The sequence below is a fragment of the Gavialis gangeticus genome, unplaced genomic scaffold (assembly GCF_001723915.1).
Source record: "Gavialis gangeticus isolate Ggan-Ray unplaced genomic scaffold, GavGan_comp1, whole genome shotgun sequence".
In the NCBI taxonomy this organism is placed as follows: domain Eukaryota; kingdom Metazoa; phylum Chordata; order Crocodylia; family Gavialidae; genus Gavialis; species Gavialis gangeticus.
This window is the reverse complement of record NW_017729034.1, coordinates 92,614,963-92,632,617: the sequence shown is the minus strand read 5'-3', so window position 1 is coordinate 92,632,617 and position 17,655 is coordinate 92,614,963. Positions and strand designations below refer to the sequence as shown.

Here is a 17,655-nt window from a genome sequence, read left to right as displayed (position 1 = left end):
GGGGGAAGGGGCTGGGGGGATAAAAATAATTTGCTGCCAGGGAAGGGGTAGGAAAAGCACAGCCCCAGGGCTAGGGCTAGTGACTAGGCTTTCCCAGCCTTGGGGTCACGTTGGGAACTGTACAGAAGTTCATTTAAGGTTGGTCTCATCAGAGCCCAGCTAGGTTAGACTACCTGAGGGATACTCTTAACTTAGTTCAGGTCAACCATTTTTAGTGATCTAACTGTCCTAAACTTCTGTACAGTTTGCACATAGATCCACCTAACTAGAGTAAGGTCCTTACATGGGTGACCTAAGTTGGATTGGGTGGCCATTTTTAATGTGATCTAACCTCCAAGAACGTCTGTACGCAGCCTAAGTGTAGTGCATGTCAGATGGGGGTAGGTCAGACAGCACAGAGCAGCAGGTCAGGCAGGGGAAGGGAGTTGGAGTGGCACTTGGGGAAGACTTGGACTCATTTGTGGCATGCATGCTTGCCAACAAGGTTGGCCCCCACTGAGCTAAAAGAACCCTATGTTCACATATAGCTAAAAGAAGAAACCTAGTGGAGAAGATGCATGATTTACATTTGTTGTGAGTCCAGTATATGTGTTCTTACTCGTAATACATGCCTTAGGTTTGAAAATGTTTTTGTTATGCAGGAAGCAAGGTTTGTTTCATCAGTAGCTTTTACTGGCGCCCCTCACTCCCCACCCTGATCCTGCCAGTGCCCCTCATTGCCCCCCATCCCCCCCCATCCCTGCTGGAGGGGGCTCCCAGCTGCCAGGGCTACAGGGCCAGGGACCCAGGTCTGCAGCCCCTTGCACCCCCGCAGCAGCACCCAAGGCTCGACTGCTACCCGTGGGAGGCAGCAGCTGCTGCAGCAGTGCAGAGTGTGTATCTGGGCTCCGTCCAACCCCCATGGGTGGCATGGCTGGAATAGAGTCCGTTGGGGGGGGCAGGCTGCCCATTGTGGGTTCAGGGCTCCCCACCCTGCTGTCCTCCTCACAGGGCCTCTGTGGCCCAGCGGGCGAGACCCAGTGTGGCAGGGCAGAGTGGGGTGGTTCCAAGCTTGGTGCTGCCACCATGAGTCATGCACTGCCAGGGCAAGGCTCCCCCTGCCCGTCCAGCAGCAGCAAGGGCACAGCTCTGTGCCATGGCTCCCACTGCTGCAGGGCAGGCAGGAGGCACCTTGCTATGGCAGCACAGGACTCGCAGCGGTGACACTGAGCTTCTTTTCCCTGGTCTGCCTTGTCATGGTGGGTCTTACCAACTGGGCCACAGAGGCCCAGGGGGAGGGCAGCAGGGCAGGGAGCCTGAGTCTGCAGCAGGCAGCCTGCACCCATCCCATGCACAAATCTGGGAGGCATGTACCCCCACTTCCCCTCTGGGAGTACGCACTGCAGTGAGGAGCCAGCCCTGTCATCCCCTTTGCAACAAGCCCCAGGCCTCAAGCCCCGGGCACTGCTCCAGCTGGATAGCAGCCCCAGCCTCAGCCCTGCCCAACTCCCTCCCTCACTATGGGGGCCTAAATCCCTCCCCACCCAGACCTGTGTGCAGGGAGCTGCTCTCCAAGGCTGCCTGGCAGCCATGTGCATATGTACATGTGCACACGCATATGATACATGTCTGACTATCCTCCCCCTCCTTTTCCCAGCCCCTGATTTTAGGTAGCAGATAAGGGAGGGAGGGAAGGTGAGCTGCATTAAGTCCCTCACTTCTAGTCATGCTGAAACAGCTATGGTGATGAGTCCCTGATGCCTAACCTGGTTCATGGCGATGGGTGATTCAGCCCACAAGAAGCTTTCTGGACTGGATGACCCATCTCCACAGGCCAGATTCAGCCCGTGGGCCACATGTTTGACACTCCTGACCTAAATAAAATACCAGGTAGAAAAATGACTTTTAACTCTTATTACATAAATTCTCAATAGTCATTTAAACAAAGGGAAAAAAGTCACAAACCTGTGGAGCAAAAATTAGCTGTCAGAAGTAGCTACAAAATAAGTAAAGGGCAATTTACCCAGTTTAAACTAATTATGTAAAAGAATAAGATCATTCAGAGGCAAGTAGGTCATTATCTGTGGAGTACAGAGAGGTTAGTGGAGTAAGTCAGTAAATTGTAATAAGCTATAAAACCATTGCCTATGGTGGCTGATAGTTTTTAATGAGCTTTCATTGGATTTATTAATTTTTGTTCATAGGCCTGTCTTTTGAAGGTATTTTATAGGGTTCTCTTGAGTACAAAGAACTGTAAGGTCACAGATGAAATGGTCATTCTTTGAAAAGTATTCTCCCATTGGTGTTTGGGTTTTTGTCTTCTATCCTTGTTCTGTGAGACTTCATTCTGGTGGCTTGGTTTCACCCATAGCTTCCATGTATTGGTTCACTGGATGAGGTCTTTCACATTCTGTCACTGGATCCATGGATCCTGATGGTTTCATTGTGTGGTGTATTTTCTTGTTGCAGTGATGGTGGTGGTGTGCAGTTTTTCAGGCAGGGTCTTGTTCTACTTGGTTTCGATCAGTGGAAATCCTTCTGATAATGAATTGGGCAAGGTGAGGAAGTTGTTTGAAGGGGAAGAAGTGGTTGGGAGTAGATTGGTAATATATCTCTCAATCTCTCCTTTTGGGAATAGGAATGTAATTTTGATCTTTCTAATAATAATAGGCTTCATCATGGGATGGGATGTGACTGTCAAGGGTGTGAAGTTGGTAGGTGGCTTTTTTTTCTGTATTGTAGCAGGTTTTGCAGGATATTTTGGTAGGTCATTTAAAGATGTGGTCTGTTTCTCTTCTGGAGTGTCGTTGCTGGGTAGAATTGGTTTTTAAGTTTTTGAGGTGGACATCACAACTATTCTCAGAGCAGATGTGATCTCTGAGTGCATGGCTACATATGCTCTCCTGCCTCCTTCTCTCAGTGCATAGTCCTCTTTGTATAGTTGGGATGATTACTAATTCTGTGGGAGTAAATGTGATGATCTGTGCTACTTTTCCTGTCCTGTGAAATTTTTAGAGATTAAAAGAAATATATATTTCCAAATTAGGAGTAACCCGAGACCTTTTCAGGAGTTTGTTCTCCCTCTCCTCCCCCCCCCCCCAACAAAATAAAATCAAATAACCTTAAGTCTTGTGATTAAGGTGCTCACCTGGGATATGAAAGACTGTCAGGCAGAAAGAGGCTTGATCCTATCCTATGTGAGTGCCTCAACAACTGAGCTATAGGCTATCTTGACATTCGTGGCAGTTTTTTGGTGGGGAGGGGCTGATCACCTTGTCTTTCCTTGACATTTCTATGCCCATCCTGGACTTGAAAAACTATTTCTGAAAATTTTATTTTAATTGTTACACTTTTCAGGGGGGGAGGGTGTGGAGGGGATTAATTGGAAAATTCTTAACCAGTTCAATTTACAATCTAGATGTCTACAATATGGAGAAAAGAAACTTGCCACGAGAGTAATTCAGATGAGAAGCTGAACTTTCCATTGCTATAGGCCAAGGGTTCTTGGCCTTTTCAGTATCAGGAGTGTGGGGTTACCGCAGTGTATGGATGAGTTCATGCTGACCCTGACTCCGATATGCCACGGATTGCCCACCCCTGCTTTTGTTCATGTCAGAAGGAAGCTAAGGAAGAATTCTGTAACCCTTGTCCCATATTTGTATTCCTCCTCAGTCTCTGAAATTTTGAAGAAATGCTATAGGTGCTTAATGGCTTAAAATAAAATTGAAAATAACTGTGTAAAGAAAATTGATTTGATCTATAATGAACACTGGAACTTGTATGCCTCATCAGATTCTTGTAGAATATATGGTAGTTAGCTAGACTCGCACAGGATACCTGTAGTATGAAGAATAAAGCTGTTGGGATGGAGGTTGTAGGAAAAAAAATAGATATTAAAACAAGGTTCATGCTCAGCCTCTGGAGGCTAAAAACATCCTGGGTATTTCTCTTTGGTCTTGTCAGTTTCAATGCTGTGGAGTGCACGTGTGTGTTTGCTCTTCCTCTTTTTTTCCTTTGTATTCTTTGCCTCTTGAGTAAAAGTACATCTTGTGCTTATGTTCTTTTATCTTGAGAGCAGTGTCGAACTACTTTCTGGGAACTTTGAGCCTGTATTGAAATGGCAGTGTTATTGAAGGGGATAGTAAAAAAGCTTAATAACCTTAGAAGCTATCTCCAGATGGGTGGCAGTTTGAGTTATTTAATTATGATAGTCAACATGAATTCTTTGGTCTCTGTGGCTTTGGTCTTGTAATGATAGGTTATGTAGCTTATTCATGCCTGCCTTTCTTGCAAGCACAGTTATACTTCTGATATTGTGATAGCAATTCAGATTCTGATGGAAGATGCATGACATATTGGATGTATGTCTGTATGTCTGCTTTATTTTCAGATTTTAAGTAGGCTTATGGTAGAGGGCAGAGGTTCAGCTTGGATAGCTGTGGAAGGCCTGAGGTGATAAACTTCCTTTCCTGACTTCTGTTTCCTTTTTGTAAACAATTGCTGTGCTCTGTTTCAGAGGCATCAGCATAGCAGTGGTAGTAAAGCTACCTGTGTATGTGCATAGCTATTAAAACAAAAGGATTGAGGGGGAAGAGGAGATGTATGACTAGGGTGTCCATATGTCCTAGTTTGGCCAGGACAGGCCCAGATTTCCTAGGCAGCCCTGGCAGGCTGGCCAAAATTGGAGCAGAAGTCCCAGATTGGTGGCACCACCCTGCCTGCACATACCCAGCCCAGCTCCTCCTACACAGCACGTGGAGGCTTGGTGCAGGGGGGCAGGCTGGGCTAAGTACTGCCCCTCGTGCCTTGGGCAGGGATCAGCCAGGGCAGGGCAGACCAGGAAAGGGGGCCAGTGCTGGGTCTCGGGTATCTGTGCAGGGCAAGCTGGGATAGCTGCTTTCTGCCAGTAGCCTTGTGCTCTGCCTATGCCAAAATGGGCTATGTATGACAACTCTGGGCAGCTGCCAATGGCGGTGGGGAGGCGCCATATAGCTGCGCAGTGCAGGCTGGTGGTGCCCTGGGACACAGGTGCTGCTCCCAGCCAGGTTGAGCCTCTGTGCATGGGGGATAAAGTCTGGCTGCAGGCCTCCATGCTGTCCTGTCCTGCCCTGCCCTGCCATGTGGTTGAGGGTGTGTGCGTGCGTGCTTATTGCCCTCATCCCAGATATCCTTCAAAAATAATATTGTCACCCTGTGTATGAAGCTACAGGCTAAGGAAGAGAGAGGGCTAGAGAGCAAGGAAAATTCTCCAAGAGACCCTTAGAGAGAAACAGTCGGGAGGACTAAGGGACTCATGGGCATCATGGGAGGACCAAGGGAAATGAAATCCCATGGGGATGATGACAATCCCTAATATAAAAGGATGAAAGTGAGAATGATCCTGCAATGTAGGAAGAGAGGAGGTTGCCAGAAAGATGGAATGCAGGGAAAAGAAACCTCAGAGGGAAATGAGGGTGGTGTGGGGACTGTGGATGGGAAGCAAGGCAAAATAAAGTAAGAGAGTCTGTGAAGGTGCTGCTGGTCATCACCCAAGAAATTGTTGTTAATGGCAGAACCACAGCCATTTAGACAGCTGACTGTGGCAGAGAAATGTGGCTTTGTGGGAGTTGTTGTTTAATACCGAAGCCAAAATCTCAGTAATGCTAACTCTCGCAAAAAAATTGTGAGGCTCACGATTGCCAAGTCAAATTAAATTCATGATCTTGGGATAGAACGCTCAAATCTCAGTATTTTTTTCTTTGGTACGTATAGAGCAGTGGTGTGCTGGTAAGTCTGTGGGGGTGTGGGGTGGAACAGATCAAGCCTCTCATGCAGTGAGCATGGGCTGGGGTGACTGGGGTGCCAGGGCGGGTCATACGACAGCGCTGGGGAGCAGCAGCAAAGCAATGTGGGCAGTGTGAAGCAGAGGGAGGTGGCAAGGAGCTGTGGAAGGCAATGTGGGCAGTGCAGAGCTGAGGGAAGGGGAATGGACCCCCCAGGGTGGCATTGTGGGGCCTGATCTGGTAGCACATGATGCAGTGAGGGGGGGAGGCACGGGGCCTCATCCTGAAGTGGGCCAAGCAGAGGTGGCACCAGGTCCCCATCCTGGTGTATGGTATCCTACCTGACCTGTGGATGGGGGCCCCATGCCAGTCATCCAACCTGCCATGCCAAAAGGTTGAGCACTGCTGACCTAGAAGGTTTAGCGTTACCTAAATTACTGTAGCTAAAAAGGCCTGTAGGTAATTTTGAAAATATATCTATAATCTTAGGTCTTCAAAATTATCTCAACTTTCATGGGATAAAATGTGTCCTCCTTTTCTAGAGTAAACAAACTCAAATCTTTCAGTCTGTCCTCATAAGTCATCTTGTTTTCTAGACTTCTGATCAGCATGTTGCTCCAATAACTACATCTTTGATTTGGACTTTTCTTGGGGTTCTGACATGAGGCTATCTCTTACTCTGGTAAACTATTTATTTATCACATCTCTAAGATGTCCCCATTCCTATCTATTCATGCAGCTAAATGTCTTGTACAGGCCCTATTTTTGCATCTTTTTGTGCTGTTTTTGATGCATGCAGCCTTGCTCTGCTCACATCCATCCAGGAAGGTGATGTAAACATTTATTTTCCTAGCCTGTAACTTTGTCCTCTGTTAGTTCTTCCTTCTCTATTGCAGTCTACCAAAAGCTGCAAAGTACTGAACCTAGGGAGGAAGAACCAGCAACATACCTACAGGCTGGGGAACTCCCTATAGTCGGCACAGAGGCAGAAAAGGATCTTGGAGTCATTATTGAGTCCAAGATGAACATGGGCCGCCAGTGTGGGGACGCAGTCAGGAAGGCTAACCGTGCCTTGTCATGCATCCATAGATGCATCATAAGCAGGTCCAAGGAGGTGATCCTCTCCCTCTATGCGACACTGGTCAGGCCGCAGCTGGAGTACTGCATCCAGTTTTGGGCGCCGCACTTCAAGAGGGATGTAGACACATAGAGAGGGTCCAGAGGAGGGCCACTCATACGATTAGGGGGCAGCAAGGCAGGCCCTATGAGGAGAGGCTACGGGACCTGAACCTGTTCAGCCTCTACAAGAGAAGGCTGAGAGAGGATCTGGTGGATGTCTACTAAAGTGGCCAAGGGGGACCAGCTGGCTATGGGAGAGTCCCTGTTCCCCTGAGCACTACCAGGACTAATGAGGAATAACCGCCATAAGTTGACTGAGAGTAGATTCAGGCTAGATATCAGGAAGCACTACTTCACAGTCAGGGCGGCTAGGATCTGGAACAAACTCCCAAGGGAAGTGGTGCTCGCTCCTACCCTGGGGGTCTTGTAAAGGAGGCTAGACAACCACCTTGCTGGGGTAGTTATGACCCCAGCACTCTTTCCTGCCCATGGCAGGGGGTCGGACTTGATGATCTGCTCAGGTCCCTTCTGACCCTACCTACTATGAATCCTTGTTGGACTGGGCTTTTTTCTTTCTTTTAAGTATATTCACTTTGAGTATAGCCAGATTCTTGAGAGCTGACCTTTGTATTTAGCGTCCCTTGTTAAGCCAAATTCTCTGCCAATGTAATTTAAACCAGTTGTTTTATGCCCTCTTAAAGGTACAAATTTTTGCTCACCAGTGGCAGAAATCTGTTTTCTTAAAAATGCCTGGTTCACCTTAAGATTGTTCCCCTAATGTACAGCTTATCAGAGAATGGCAATAACATTTAATCACTTTTTTTTTTTTTTATTGGGCTGTTTCCTTGGCTAGGCTCTGTGTTGTTCTGGGAAATAAAAATTACATTCAGATATGGCCTAGAGCTTCCCAATTTCACTAGTCCTACGTAATTTGCAGGGAGAGATAATAAAGGAAGATATTCTATTTTTAATGTCTCTCTTCTCCATCCTGTGAAAATGAAGTCTATTATCAGTATTTGTATGAGAGTAAAGAATTTTTATTACAGTGACACATTGTTTGCATCTGAGGGCACCTTTCTGTATGCTACAGTAGCATCCAAGACCAGCCATGAGATTGTGCACACAGATGCTAACAAGAAGAAACCCAGTTTGTGCCTTCTGCCTATCTTCATAACAATTTTCATGTGGAGGATGAATTAATGAGCCATTATTCTCTTCTCATTAAAGGCTTTTCCCACTAGGACAAGGTAGCGGGGTTTTTATGATCTCTTATTTATAATAATCGTCTATCTTCCTCTGACCTTTCAGTGGTCTCTGCTTTGGCTGTCCTGTTTATTGAGTTCCTTCCCTTGTGACAGACCTGGAGGGGAGAGGTGGTCTGAGGAGCTACTCCAAACAGACTGTTGGAAAGGGTGTTCTCACCCCAAGTGCTCCGTATAAATGTTTTTTATATTCTAATAACTCATCCACTGTTGCTGTTTGTTTTTAACTTGGTAGGCTCTAGAAAAGGGGTGGACAAGATGGTAGATTCGGCCAGTGGCCAGACTTCATTTCCCAGCAGCCACTGCCTGCATCTCTGCAGATAGTTTCCATGGAGACCCCAGGAGCAGTGGGGCTGTAACAGCATGGGACCTGAGTTTCCATGGAGATTGGTCCCAGCAGTGCTGGCAGGGCACACAGCTGGGTGGGCTGCTCCGGGCCGGGGCCAGGATATTTCGGTAGTGGCAGCATGGTCTGGAGCTGGGGTAGAGCCGTGCTCTGCTGCCTGCATGCCCCTGCCCTGTCTCCATGGAAACCCTGGTCCTGCACTGTCATGACCCTGCTGCTCCTGGGGTCTCCATGGAAACCAGCTGCAGTGATATGGACGGGGCTGCTGGGAAATGAAGTCCACCACAGGCTCCATCTGACCTGTGGGCTGGACTTTGGTTGCCTCTGCTCTAGAATCCGTCAGGGGTTGGCATGAAGAACCACGAAGAGGGGCAACTTGTGCTCAAGCTTGCAACCAGGGACTGGGACACAGAGCTCTTAGCTTATATCCCTGATTTCTATCACGAGATTGCTGCACGGCCTTGGTAAGTTGTTCGTGGTCATGAGCCACTGATATCAAAGGCAGAACTTCCATTGACCTAAATGGGAGAGGGATGGATTTATTGCAACCTGAGGAACATCTTGGGAATTAGGCAGTCCAGATGAACAAGGTGTGTTGCCTCTGGAGGTTCTCTAGGAGAGCAAGCAGTTGTTTGCTTTTTCAACTAAAATTGTCAAGAGCCAGTATGTATTATCTGTGTTGTTTTTATTTTACGCAATGGACTGGCAGCAAAGCACACTAATTTGCTTGGTGTTTAATCGCTTTTCCCCAGTTTGAAATGGGAATGTGATGGCCAGGAAAGCTGTCCTGTTCCACTGCTTCTGCAAGTACTGCTCTGTTCCCTGCTGCAACATCGCTCTTTCATAACATTATTCTGCAGTGACTCGCGCCAAATCCTACACACCAGTGACTTTCTGTCTCCCACAGCAACAGCACACCAAGGGAGCGCTCATTAACTTCTCTCTTTTAGCAGTGAAGTGACAGAATGCTGGGAAGCCGTGTTGATTCAGGGCATTCACTCTTTCTATATTTCTTTCCTTCTAATTTTGAGTGACTCTCAAAATTGGGTGGCTGGTAGGTCTGGTTTGAGAGTAACACTGCAAACTTGTATATCTGCACATACACAAATTAATAATCGTGTTCCAGTAGCAGGAGTCTTTGGGACTTCATATAACAAACAAGTCGTCATTCATGGTCAAACACATCTTTATGCTGTTTTCCCTTCCTCTAAGGCAGCCTTGCAACATCCTTAGGATTAAAATTACTTCCTTGCTCCGCCTGACCTTCTTTGAAGTTTTCTTGTTCCCTCACTACTGCCCACCTCGGTCTCTCCCTTTCATGTAGCTTCCATCTGGTCACTTCCAGCTTTCTCCTATCTGTGTCCTGTGTTGCCCTTTCCCATCGTGCAAGCCTGTTGCCACAGGTGTTCACTTCTTTTTTAATATTCCTCTTTATGCCAGGGCAAGTGATAGTATTTGTGGCTGAGAAATGTTGCCCTGTTTAAACCTGATGTAGTTGGTTGCTTTTCAGTTATTTTAAGCTTTTTCCATGCACATCATGTTCTGCTCATTTGAACAAAACAGCACTAGATACAGTGAGCGATCCTCAAAGGGCTTGGATGAGGGGCTATGAGGTGTGGAAGGAAGCTTGAAGCCTCATGGGGGCCATGGATGTGGGGCTGGAGGATATAGGGAAGACAAGGAGAAATAGAAGGGAAGCAGAAGATTCCCTTCCAAGCAGAAGATTCAACCTTAGTAGCTAGTCCAGAGCTAGGTATTATATCATTATTACAGGTATAAACATCCAAATCCTAAGTACCTCCTCTACAAACTGCCGTGCACAGTTATGCCAGTGGGGATCCTGTGCCTAACTTGAAGCAATTGGTATTTCATTCTTGGGCCAAACTGTTCAAAGTGGGGGAACAAATCTGCATGCGACTCCTGCTTTTTCTAATAAAAGAAATTAACTCTTAATGCCAAATTCTGCCCTGAGTTATACCTGGTGTGAACCAGTGAGTTCAATCTGAAAAAGTGATGGAATTTAATAGTGACCCACCCACTGTGCCTATTGACCCTCTTCACTGTCACCTCCCACCAAGGACTGGCTCTTTTCCTTTTTGTTCAGTCTTTGCGCAGTTACTATTCGGCCTTCAGTTTAAACTGGAGATTGGAAGTGAAATCAGAATATTTGGCTAATCAAGCAAAGGTTAGACAGCTGTAGTTGCCTTAACTGTAGCCTGGAGGAACATGCAGAGACTGTAATGAGAACAGAGAATGACACAATAGCAATCTTGTCTAAGTGAAGGTAATGAGAACAGTGGCTGCTGCAGCATTAATTAGCTTTTCAGTTGCACTCTTTTAAAGTAGGGAGGGAAAGTTCCATTAATTGACACTTCTTGATTGCATCCTCCTGTTTCTTAATTTTGCACTCTGCTTTGGATGATGCATGAAGAATAGCGTGTGTTCCGCATCAATTGCAATATGTAACTGCAGATGGTGGGTATTGTGCTGAAGTGCCCAGTAGCTACACGTGAGCCAAATGGGCTTCAGTTTCCTTTGTGATGAACATCGGCTGGCTCTGTTCCAGTTCCCTTTCTCACTTCGCAGTTCATTTTAATAAAAGAATAAATCAGCCTGATGTTTGCTGTGTCCCTGGTATTAATATGAGTTGTTCGTATTGCTGTAGCACGTTAAGTAGAGCTAGGCACCATATAAAGTGCACGAAATGCTTACAGTCTAAATAAACAGAATCCTTCAGCACCCAAAGTAGCTGCCTTTAAAGTTATGCTTCCCATGTACCTTCCCTGCTAACACCAAGGACTTTGCCATCTTATGCAGATACCAAAAGTGGGCTAACCAGACGATGTGGCCAATATGTGGCTTGCCAGTATGTGGCTTGCTGTGATACTAAAAAATGGACTCAAGATGTTACCTCCCTCTCTCCCATGTGCTGGCAAATAATGGACCACTTTTTAAAAACTTGTGTATTAAATAGAGCTAGCATCACTGCACATCCCTCTCAACTTCCAAAATGTCATATCTGTCCCAGTATTTGCACGCAACTCATGCTCCCAGTGGATATGTAGATTTCAACCAGGCGATTGTGTACAGCCTGATAGATCTTTTGGATCCCTATTTCTGCATTTGATGCTCAGTTGTCCTTGTGGTTGAGGTCACTTAAATAAGATTTTTAGCAGGTGTTGTATAGCTCATGCTGAGGCAAGTGGAGACAACAGGCACTACTAAGTCTCTAGTGCACATGCACATTCATGTGCTGCCTGCAGGTCCACACAGTTTCACAGCAGCAGCTGTGTCTAAGGGGACCCCAAGGCATAATCTAGCCCCTCTCTTAATAAGTCTTCCATGCTAGGAACAAAGGAAAACTTTTTATTGGCTACAAGAAGTAGGTTTGGAATAGGGTACAGGGTAGAGCATTATCAGAGAAATCCCACAGAGCAAACAGGGTGGCTTGGTAGCCTTTGATCTCACATCTGAGTTACTGCAAGCTATAGATCTAGTTGAATCTCAGGTAGCTTACTCAGGAGTATCATCCAGAGGCAGGTGGAGATTCTCTCTGGAGCAGGGGTGGGCAAAATATGGCCCGTGGGCTGCATCCGGCCCACGAGGCCATTCTGTCTGGCCCATGGGTCCCCTAAAAAATTTAGAAAATTAATATTTATCTGCCCTTGGTTCCTGTCAAAAATGACAGGAACCAAAGGCAGTAAGACCCAGGGGAAGCCCAGCAGGCTCCCACAACAGCAGGGCTTGCCCAGCCCCACCACCCCAGCCAAAGCCCCAGCAGGGGCTTCTGGCTTGGAAGCAGGTGGCTGCCCCAGCAGCGCTGGAACCTCAGGTAAGGGGGAAGGGGGTGGTTGGGAAGGGCAGGGGAGGACCCCAGGTAGAGAAGGAGCCTGGGGAAAAGTGGCCCAGGGAAAAGCTGAGTGCAGGCTGGGGGAAAGTGGTCCCTTGCCCACCCTGTGGCCAGCACCCTACACTGCAGCTGCTTGCAGCCCACATGGGGCTGCCTGCGCCTGCTCCAAACAGCCCCATGGGCTGTGAGTGGCTGCAGCAGGGAGCACTGGCAATGGGGAGGGGCTGCTTTTCGCTGGGTTCCTTCCCAGCATGGAGGAAAGCAGCCCCTCGCCCGGCCCATGCCCGGTGCCCCATGCCCGGCGCCCCATGCTGCAGCCGCTCACATGCGGGGCTGTCCAGAGCAGGCACAGGCAGCCTCATATGGTCTGCAAGTGGCTGCGGTGTGGGGCACTGGGCAAGGGGCCACTCCGCCCCCCCCCACCAAGCTGAGTACCACTTTGTAACCTGGCCCTGCGCTGGTTCTGGGCTCGCCTGTTGGAGCTGTGCATGGTGACAACAGCTGTGGCTCCCCTGCTTGCCATGCCGGACAGTGTTTGCCACTGTTGCCTCTGGGCTGCCCAGCGCGTGAGCTCCGGGCAGGCAGCAGCAGCCAACACTGCCTGGCAGTGCAAGCGGGGGGGCTGCCGCTGCTGCTGCTAACAGGTGAGCCCAGAGCTGGTGCAGAGCCCAGGTTGGCAGTGGGGTCAGATACAAGCTGGTGCTGAGTGTGGGGAAAAGCAGCCCCTTGCTTGTCCCCTGGCCAGTGCCCCACGCTATAGCTGCTTGCAGGCCGCGTGGGGCTGCCTGTGCCTGCTCCAGACAGCCCCATGTGGGTTGTGAGCGCCTGCAGCAGGGAGCACTAGCCACAGGGTGGGCGAGGGGCTGCTTTTTCCTGCGCTCAGCACTAGCTTCTTCCCTGCTGGTGAGGAAGGGGTCGGGGCTGTGTGCTGCCCCCTGCCTGTACCGCAGGGCTGGGGGTTACTGGGTGTGAATGGGCGCGGGAGCCAGTGGGAACATGGGCCTGCACCCGTGTCCTGGGGCCAGTGCCGCCAGGCTCAGAGCAGGGTGGCAGGAGTGAGGGGTCCCAGCTGGCAGGGGCTCTATGGAGCTGGGCCACCTCCCTGCTCTCCTTGCTGGTGCAGCCCAGCCCGGCTCCACAGACCCTTGCCAGCCTGTGCCCTGCTTTGGGCCCCACTGGGGCTGGCCCTGGGACATTTGTCCCAAGATGATGACCAGGGGGCAGGGCACCTGTCAAGGGGCAGGGCAACCCATGCAGCCCTTGACAGCCTGCCAAAACTGGATAAGCGGCCCTCCACCCAAAATAATTGCCCGCCCCTGCTTTGGAGGAAGGCAGTTCATTGATCCTGAGCTTCAAGAGAGAGAGCAAGTTTCAGCTGGTCCATCTCTCTTTCTGATTTTCATTATGGCTACTGCCCCTCCTCCTAGGCAGTCCGTAACTTTATATAGACCTTATGAACTCATTTACCTGCTCCAGTGGAGGCCAGCACCTGTTGGCTGGCAGCCAACCAATTTGAAATGCATCACTGGTTGTGGGGTAGACTGGCAGGGTCTCTAGCCCCCTCCCAGTCAGGTTGGAATTGCTTAGAACAACAGGTATGTGATGGGCTGCCCTGCCCCCAGGTATGTGATGCCAGTCACGTAGGCAGAGGGAGCAGGCTTTCCCCACTCCCTCAGGAATGTATCCAGCTCAGCTTACAACTTGGTCACTTGAGAAAGGGGGCACAGGAGTGACCATGGTAACCAAATTGTCAGATAGCAGAGTTTTGGAGAGAGACAGGGGTGGTATTCTGCCATAGCCTGTTCCAGCTTCAAAAGCTTTCAGACCATTGTTTCTATCTAGTTTCTTCTGTAGACTGTAATTGAAATTTTTGACATTGGTGAGATACCAACCCTCCTCACTACCCCCATTCCCGAGGACTAGACCAGAGCCCCTTTAGCCAACTTTTCACAGTCCCCTAGAGACCTTTGTGGCACTTTAACAAAGTAGCAAACATTATTAGGTGCACTGTAACTGGTATCTAGGCAACGTTGAATCTTGAGCAAAGCGTTTACTGAACAGCCCTTCATCATTATATCACTGATGTGTGTAGGCTGGGGTGGGCAAAATATGGCCCGCCAAGCACTTTCATCCACCCCACAGGACTGCCCTACCCAGCCCTTCTGCCCACGAGGGTGGGAGCGAGGCACCCACTTATACATACAGCCACCAAAACATACCTTATTGCCTTAATCCCACCCTTGTGGGTTGAAGGGTCTGGTCGGCCAGTGTACAGCTTCCATGCGGGACTGCTGCAGCTCCTGAGACCGGCTCACTTCCCCGGTCTCCTGCTGGCTCTGGGCAGCAGGTAGGGAAGTAGCGGGGGTTGGGAGTTGGGGAAAGGAGCCGAGAGCGTGGGACTTAGGCTTGTGCCTTCCCTGCCAGGGCTGCGCAGCACCAGAGAGAAACTTCAGGCTCTGGAGCCAACCGCCTTCCCTGCCTGGGCCTTCCCTCCCTTGCAGCGCAGCCCCTGCGGGGAAAGTAGCTAGCTCCAGCACCTGAGACTTCTTGCTGGTGCTGCGCAGGCCTGGCAGGGAAGGCACCTGGAGCTTCCCTCCCTGCTGTGTGAGTGCAGGGGCTGCACGCGAGTGGCAGAGAGTGCCAGCGATACAAGCAGCTATGTGAAGGCTGCGCCTCTTGCTGTGGTGTGCAGCACTGGCTGGAGCTGTGGTCCACTGGGCACCTGTGTCCTGATTTCCCTGCTTGCTGCTGCAACATGGGGCTAGTGTGGAGGGGTCCCCACAGCCCCCCAATCCCCTACTCACCCCACCATACATATCCACCATACACAAACACCACACATACCCCCCCACCACACATACACCCCACATACCACATGCAACCACCCTTCCCCACAATATACAGAACTAAGGTTTTATTTTTGAGTTATTATGCAATCACCTCTTTATAGACTATGCAAACACAAATCATGACAAAAATATATTTTGTGATTAAATTAAACTATGTTATAGTAGGTGTTTGACTTTGTGTACAATTCGTTTTATTTTGGGTTCCAAGATGGCAACCCCCCCTCCCAAAAGGAGTATTTCCAGGGGGGCAAGGGGAAGAACTTTTGGTGGCAAACATCAGGGGTTAGAGGATGGGACTTCTGGTACCAAGATGGCAACAAGAGGTGGGGAACTGTCACAGGACAGGAATACCCATGTGGCCCCTGACAGCTCACCAAAACTCGTTAAGCGGCCCTCCACCCAAAATAATTGCCCACCTCTGGCATAGGCTGACAGATCTGGTCTCCAGAACAAGAGATTTAATTTATATAGATGATTTGTCTCATGGATCTGGAAGGTGTCATTTGACTAAAATTCATGCCCAGAAGATTTCTTATCCCTTTCCTCTCTGGTCTTGAATGTCCCCCTTATCATTTTCTTTTTCTTAATTCATGGTCACTCTTAACAAACCTGCTACTTATTTATATTTCTCTCTCAAGTTTATATCAGTTTGCTTAAGAAAATAGTTGCAATATAGCAATACATAGCCACACAAGGCTGCATAATTCATTAATATCACTGTAACCAATGCTACAACATGGTTATATATATATTTTTGATTGTTTACTATTAGCCTATTAGTAATAAAACCTTAACCTAAGTCCTTCCAGCAAACTATTTATCATAATATCTTCCTTGTGTAAGGGAAGTTGTTACTTTATCTGTGTACGTTAATATTTTTTAAAACTTGGCTGAAATTGCCTTTTGTAACATTTACAAAGTTCACATTGCAGTCATTGAAAATAAAGTTTAAGACTTCTGTGTTAGCCAGACTCTTGCCCTTTGCCTAGTCTCTTGACTGTGGTGAAGTCTGGCAACACCCAGACGGGGTGTGGTGGATGGTCTGTCTGCTAACTTGCATAAACTGGGGAGTGATTTTTTATTATTATTTTTTTTTTGGAAGTTGTAAATTTTCAGTCTAGTTTTCCAAGTACAATAGTTCATCCCTTTACTGGCTTGCTGAATACTGCTCTACTGGTGGCTGTGGATGTGGCTAAATCTTTAATCTGGCACTAAAGATGAGGACCTAAAGTTGAAAAGTGACTAATGATTTTTGGTGGACTAATCATTGTCCCAATCTGGAGATACCTTAAACCAGGGGTGGACAATTATTTCGGCTGGAGGGCCGCTTCACAATTTTTGGTGAGCCGTTGAGGGCCACGAGGGTAGTCCTACCCCCTTAGCCCCTGACTTTGCCACCAGACATCTTTGCCCTTGCCCCAGAAGTACTCCTTTTGGGAAGGGGGTTTGCCATCTTGGAACTAGGAAAAAAACAAATTATACACTAAAAATCTAACATCCACAATAACATATTTTAATTTTCTTTTTTAAAGATTTTTTTGCCTGTTTTGTGTGCATTTGCGTCGTGCATATAGAGATGGTTTGTATAATAGCTCAAAATGAAGTCTTACTCCAGTATATTGTGGGGGTGGAGGGGAAGAGGCAGGGGGGTATGTGTGGGTGTGGGTGGGTATGGGGTTTGTCGAGGGGGAGGGTGGCTGGGAGCGTGTGGGGGGAGCTGGATGAGTGCGTGTGGGTAGTAGTGAGTGGGGCTCCCCCCAGAGACCTGTGGGGATGAACAGGTGCAGCAACAGCAGTACTGACAGCCAAAGTGTGCTCAGCACGGGTGAAAAGTGTCCCCTCCCCTTCAGCACTGCCCAGCACTTTCTGCAGCAGCCATGTGGGGCTGCCTGTGCCTGCTCCAGACAGCCCCATGTGGCCACCAGAGCGCCTGCACCAATGCTCCCTGCTGCCACCACAAACACTGCCGCAGTTATGGGCCCTGGCCCTGGCCCAAAGGGGTGGGGGGAATGACCCTGGCCCCAGCCCTGACCTGAAGCAGCAGGGGGGGGAGGGGGAGAACGGCCCTGACCCTGGCCTGAATTGGTGTGGGGGAGAGGGTGGGGAGATGGGGAGCGGGCCTTGTCCTGACCCAAAGCAGTGGAAGAAGGTGGGGAACGGCCCAGGCCCCAGCCTCTTCCCCAGCCCAAAGCAGTAGGGGGTGTGGGGGATGGCCCCCGCCCTGGCCCGAAGCAGCACAGGGGGAACAGCTCCAGCTCCAGCTCCAGCCTGAGCCCGAGCCCGAGCCCGAGCCCGAGGTGGGCAAAACTAAGCTGTTTTAAGGAACAGATGCTTCAGAAAGTGGGTTTGTAACCTGATCTTTTTCTGGAAAAGTGCTCTTTTGAATGAGAACTTCAGAGAAATTCAGATTTTTTTTTTTTTTTAAATGGGGGAAACCACTTTGCTCTCTGATTCTCTTGGGCACTTGCAATCGGCCAGCCAGATTGGG

At 48.9% G+C, this 17,655-nt stretch overlaps 1 protein-coding gene across 5 annotated transcripts in view; it reads left to right on the top strand.

Annotated features, from left to right (window-relative positions):
- ARFGEF3 (ARFGEF family member 3) overlaps positions 1-17,655 on the top strand; it is a 207,180-nt gene that overhangs the window by 30,115 nt on the left and 159,410 nt on the right. The gene's annotated exons all lie outside the window — the stretch shown is intronic.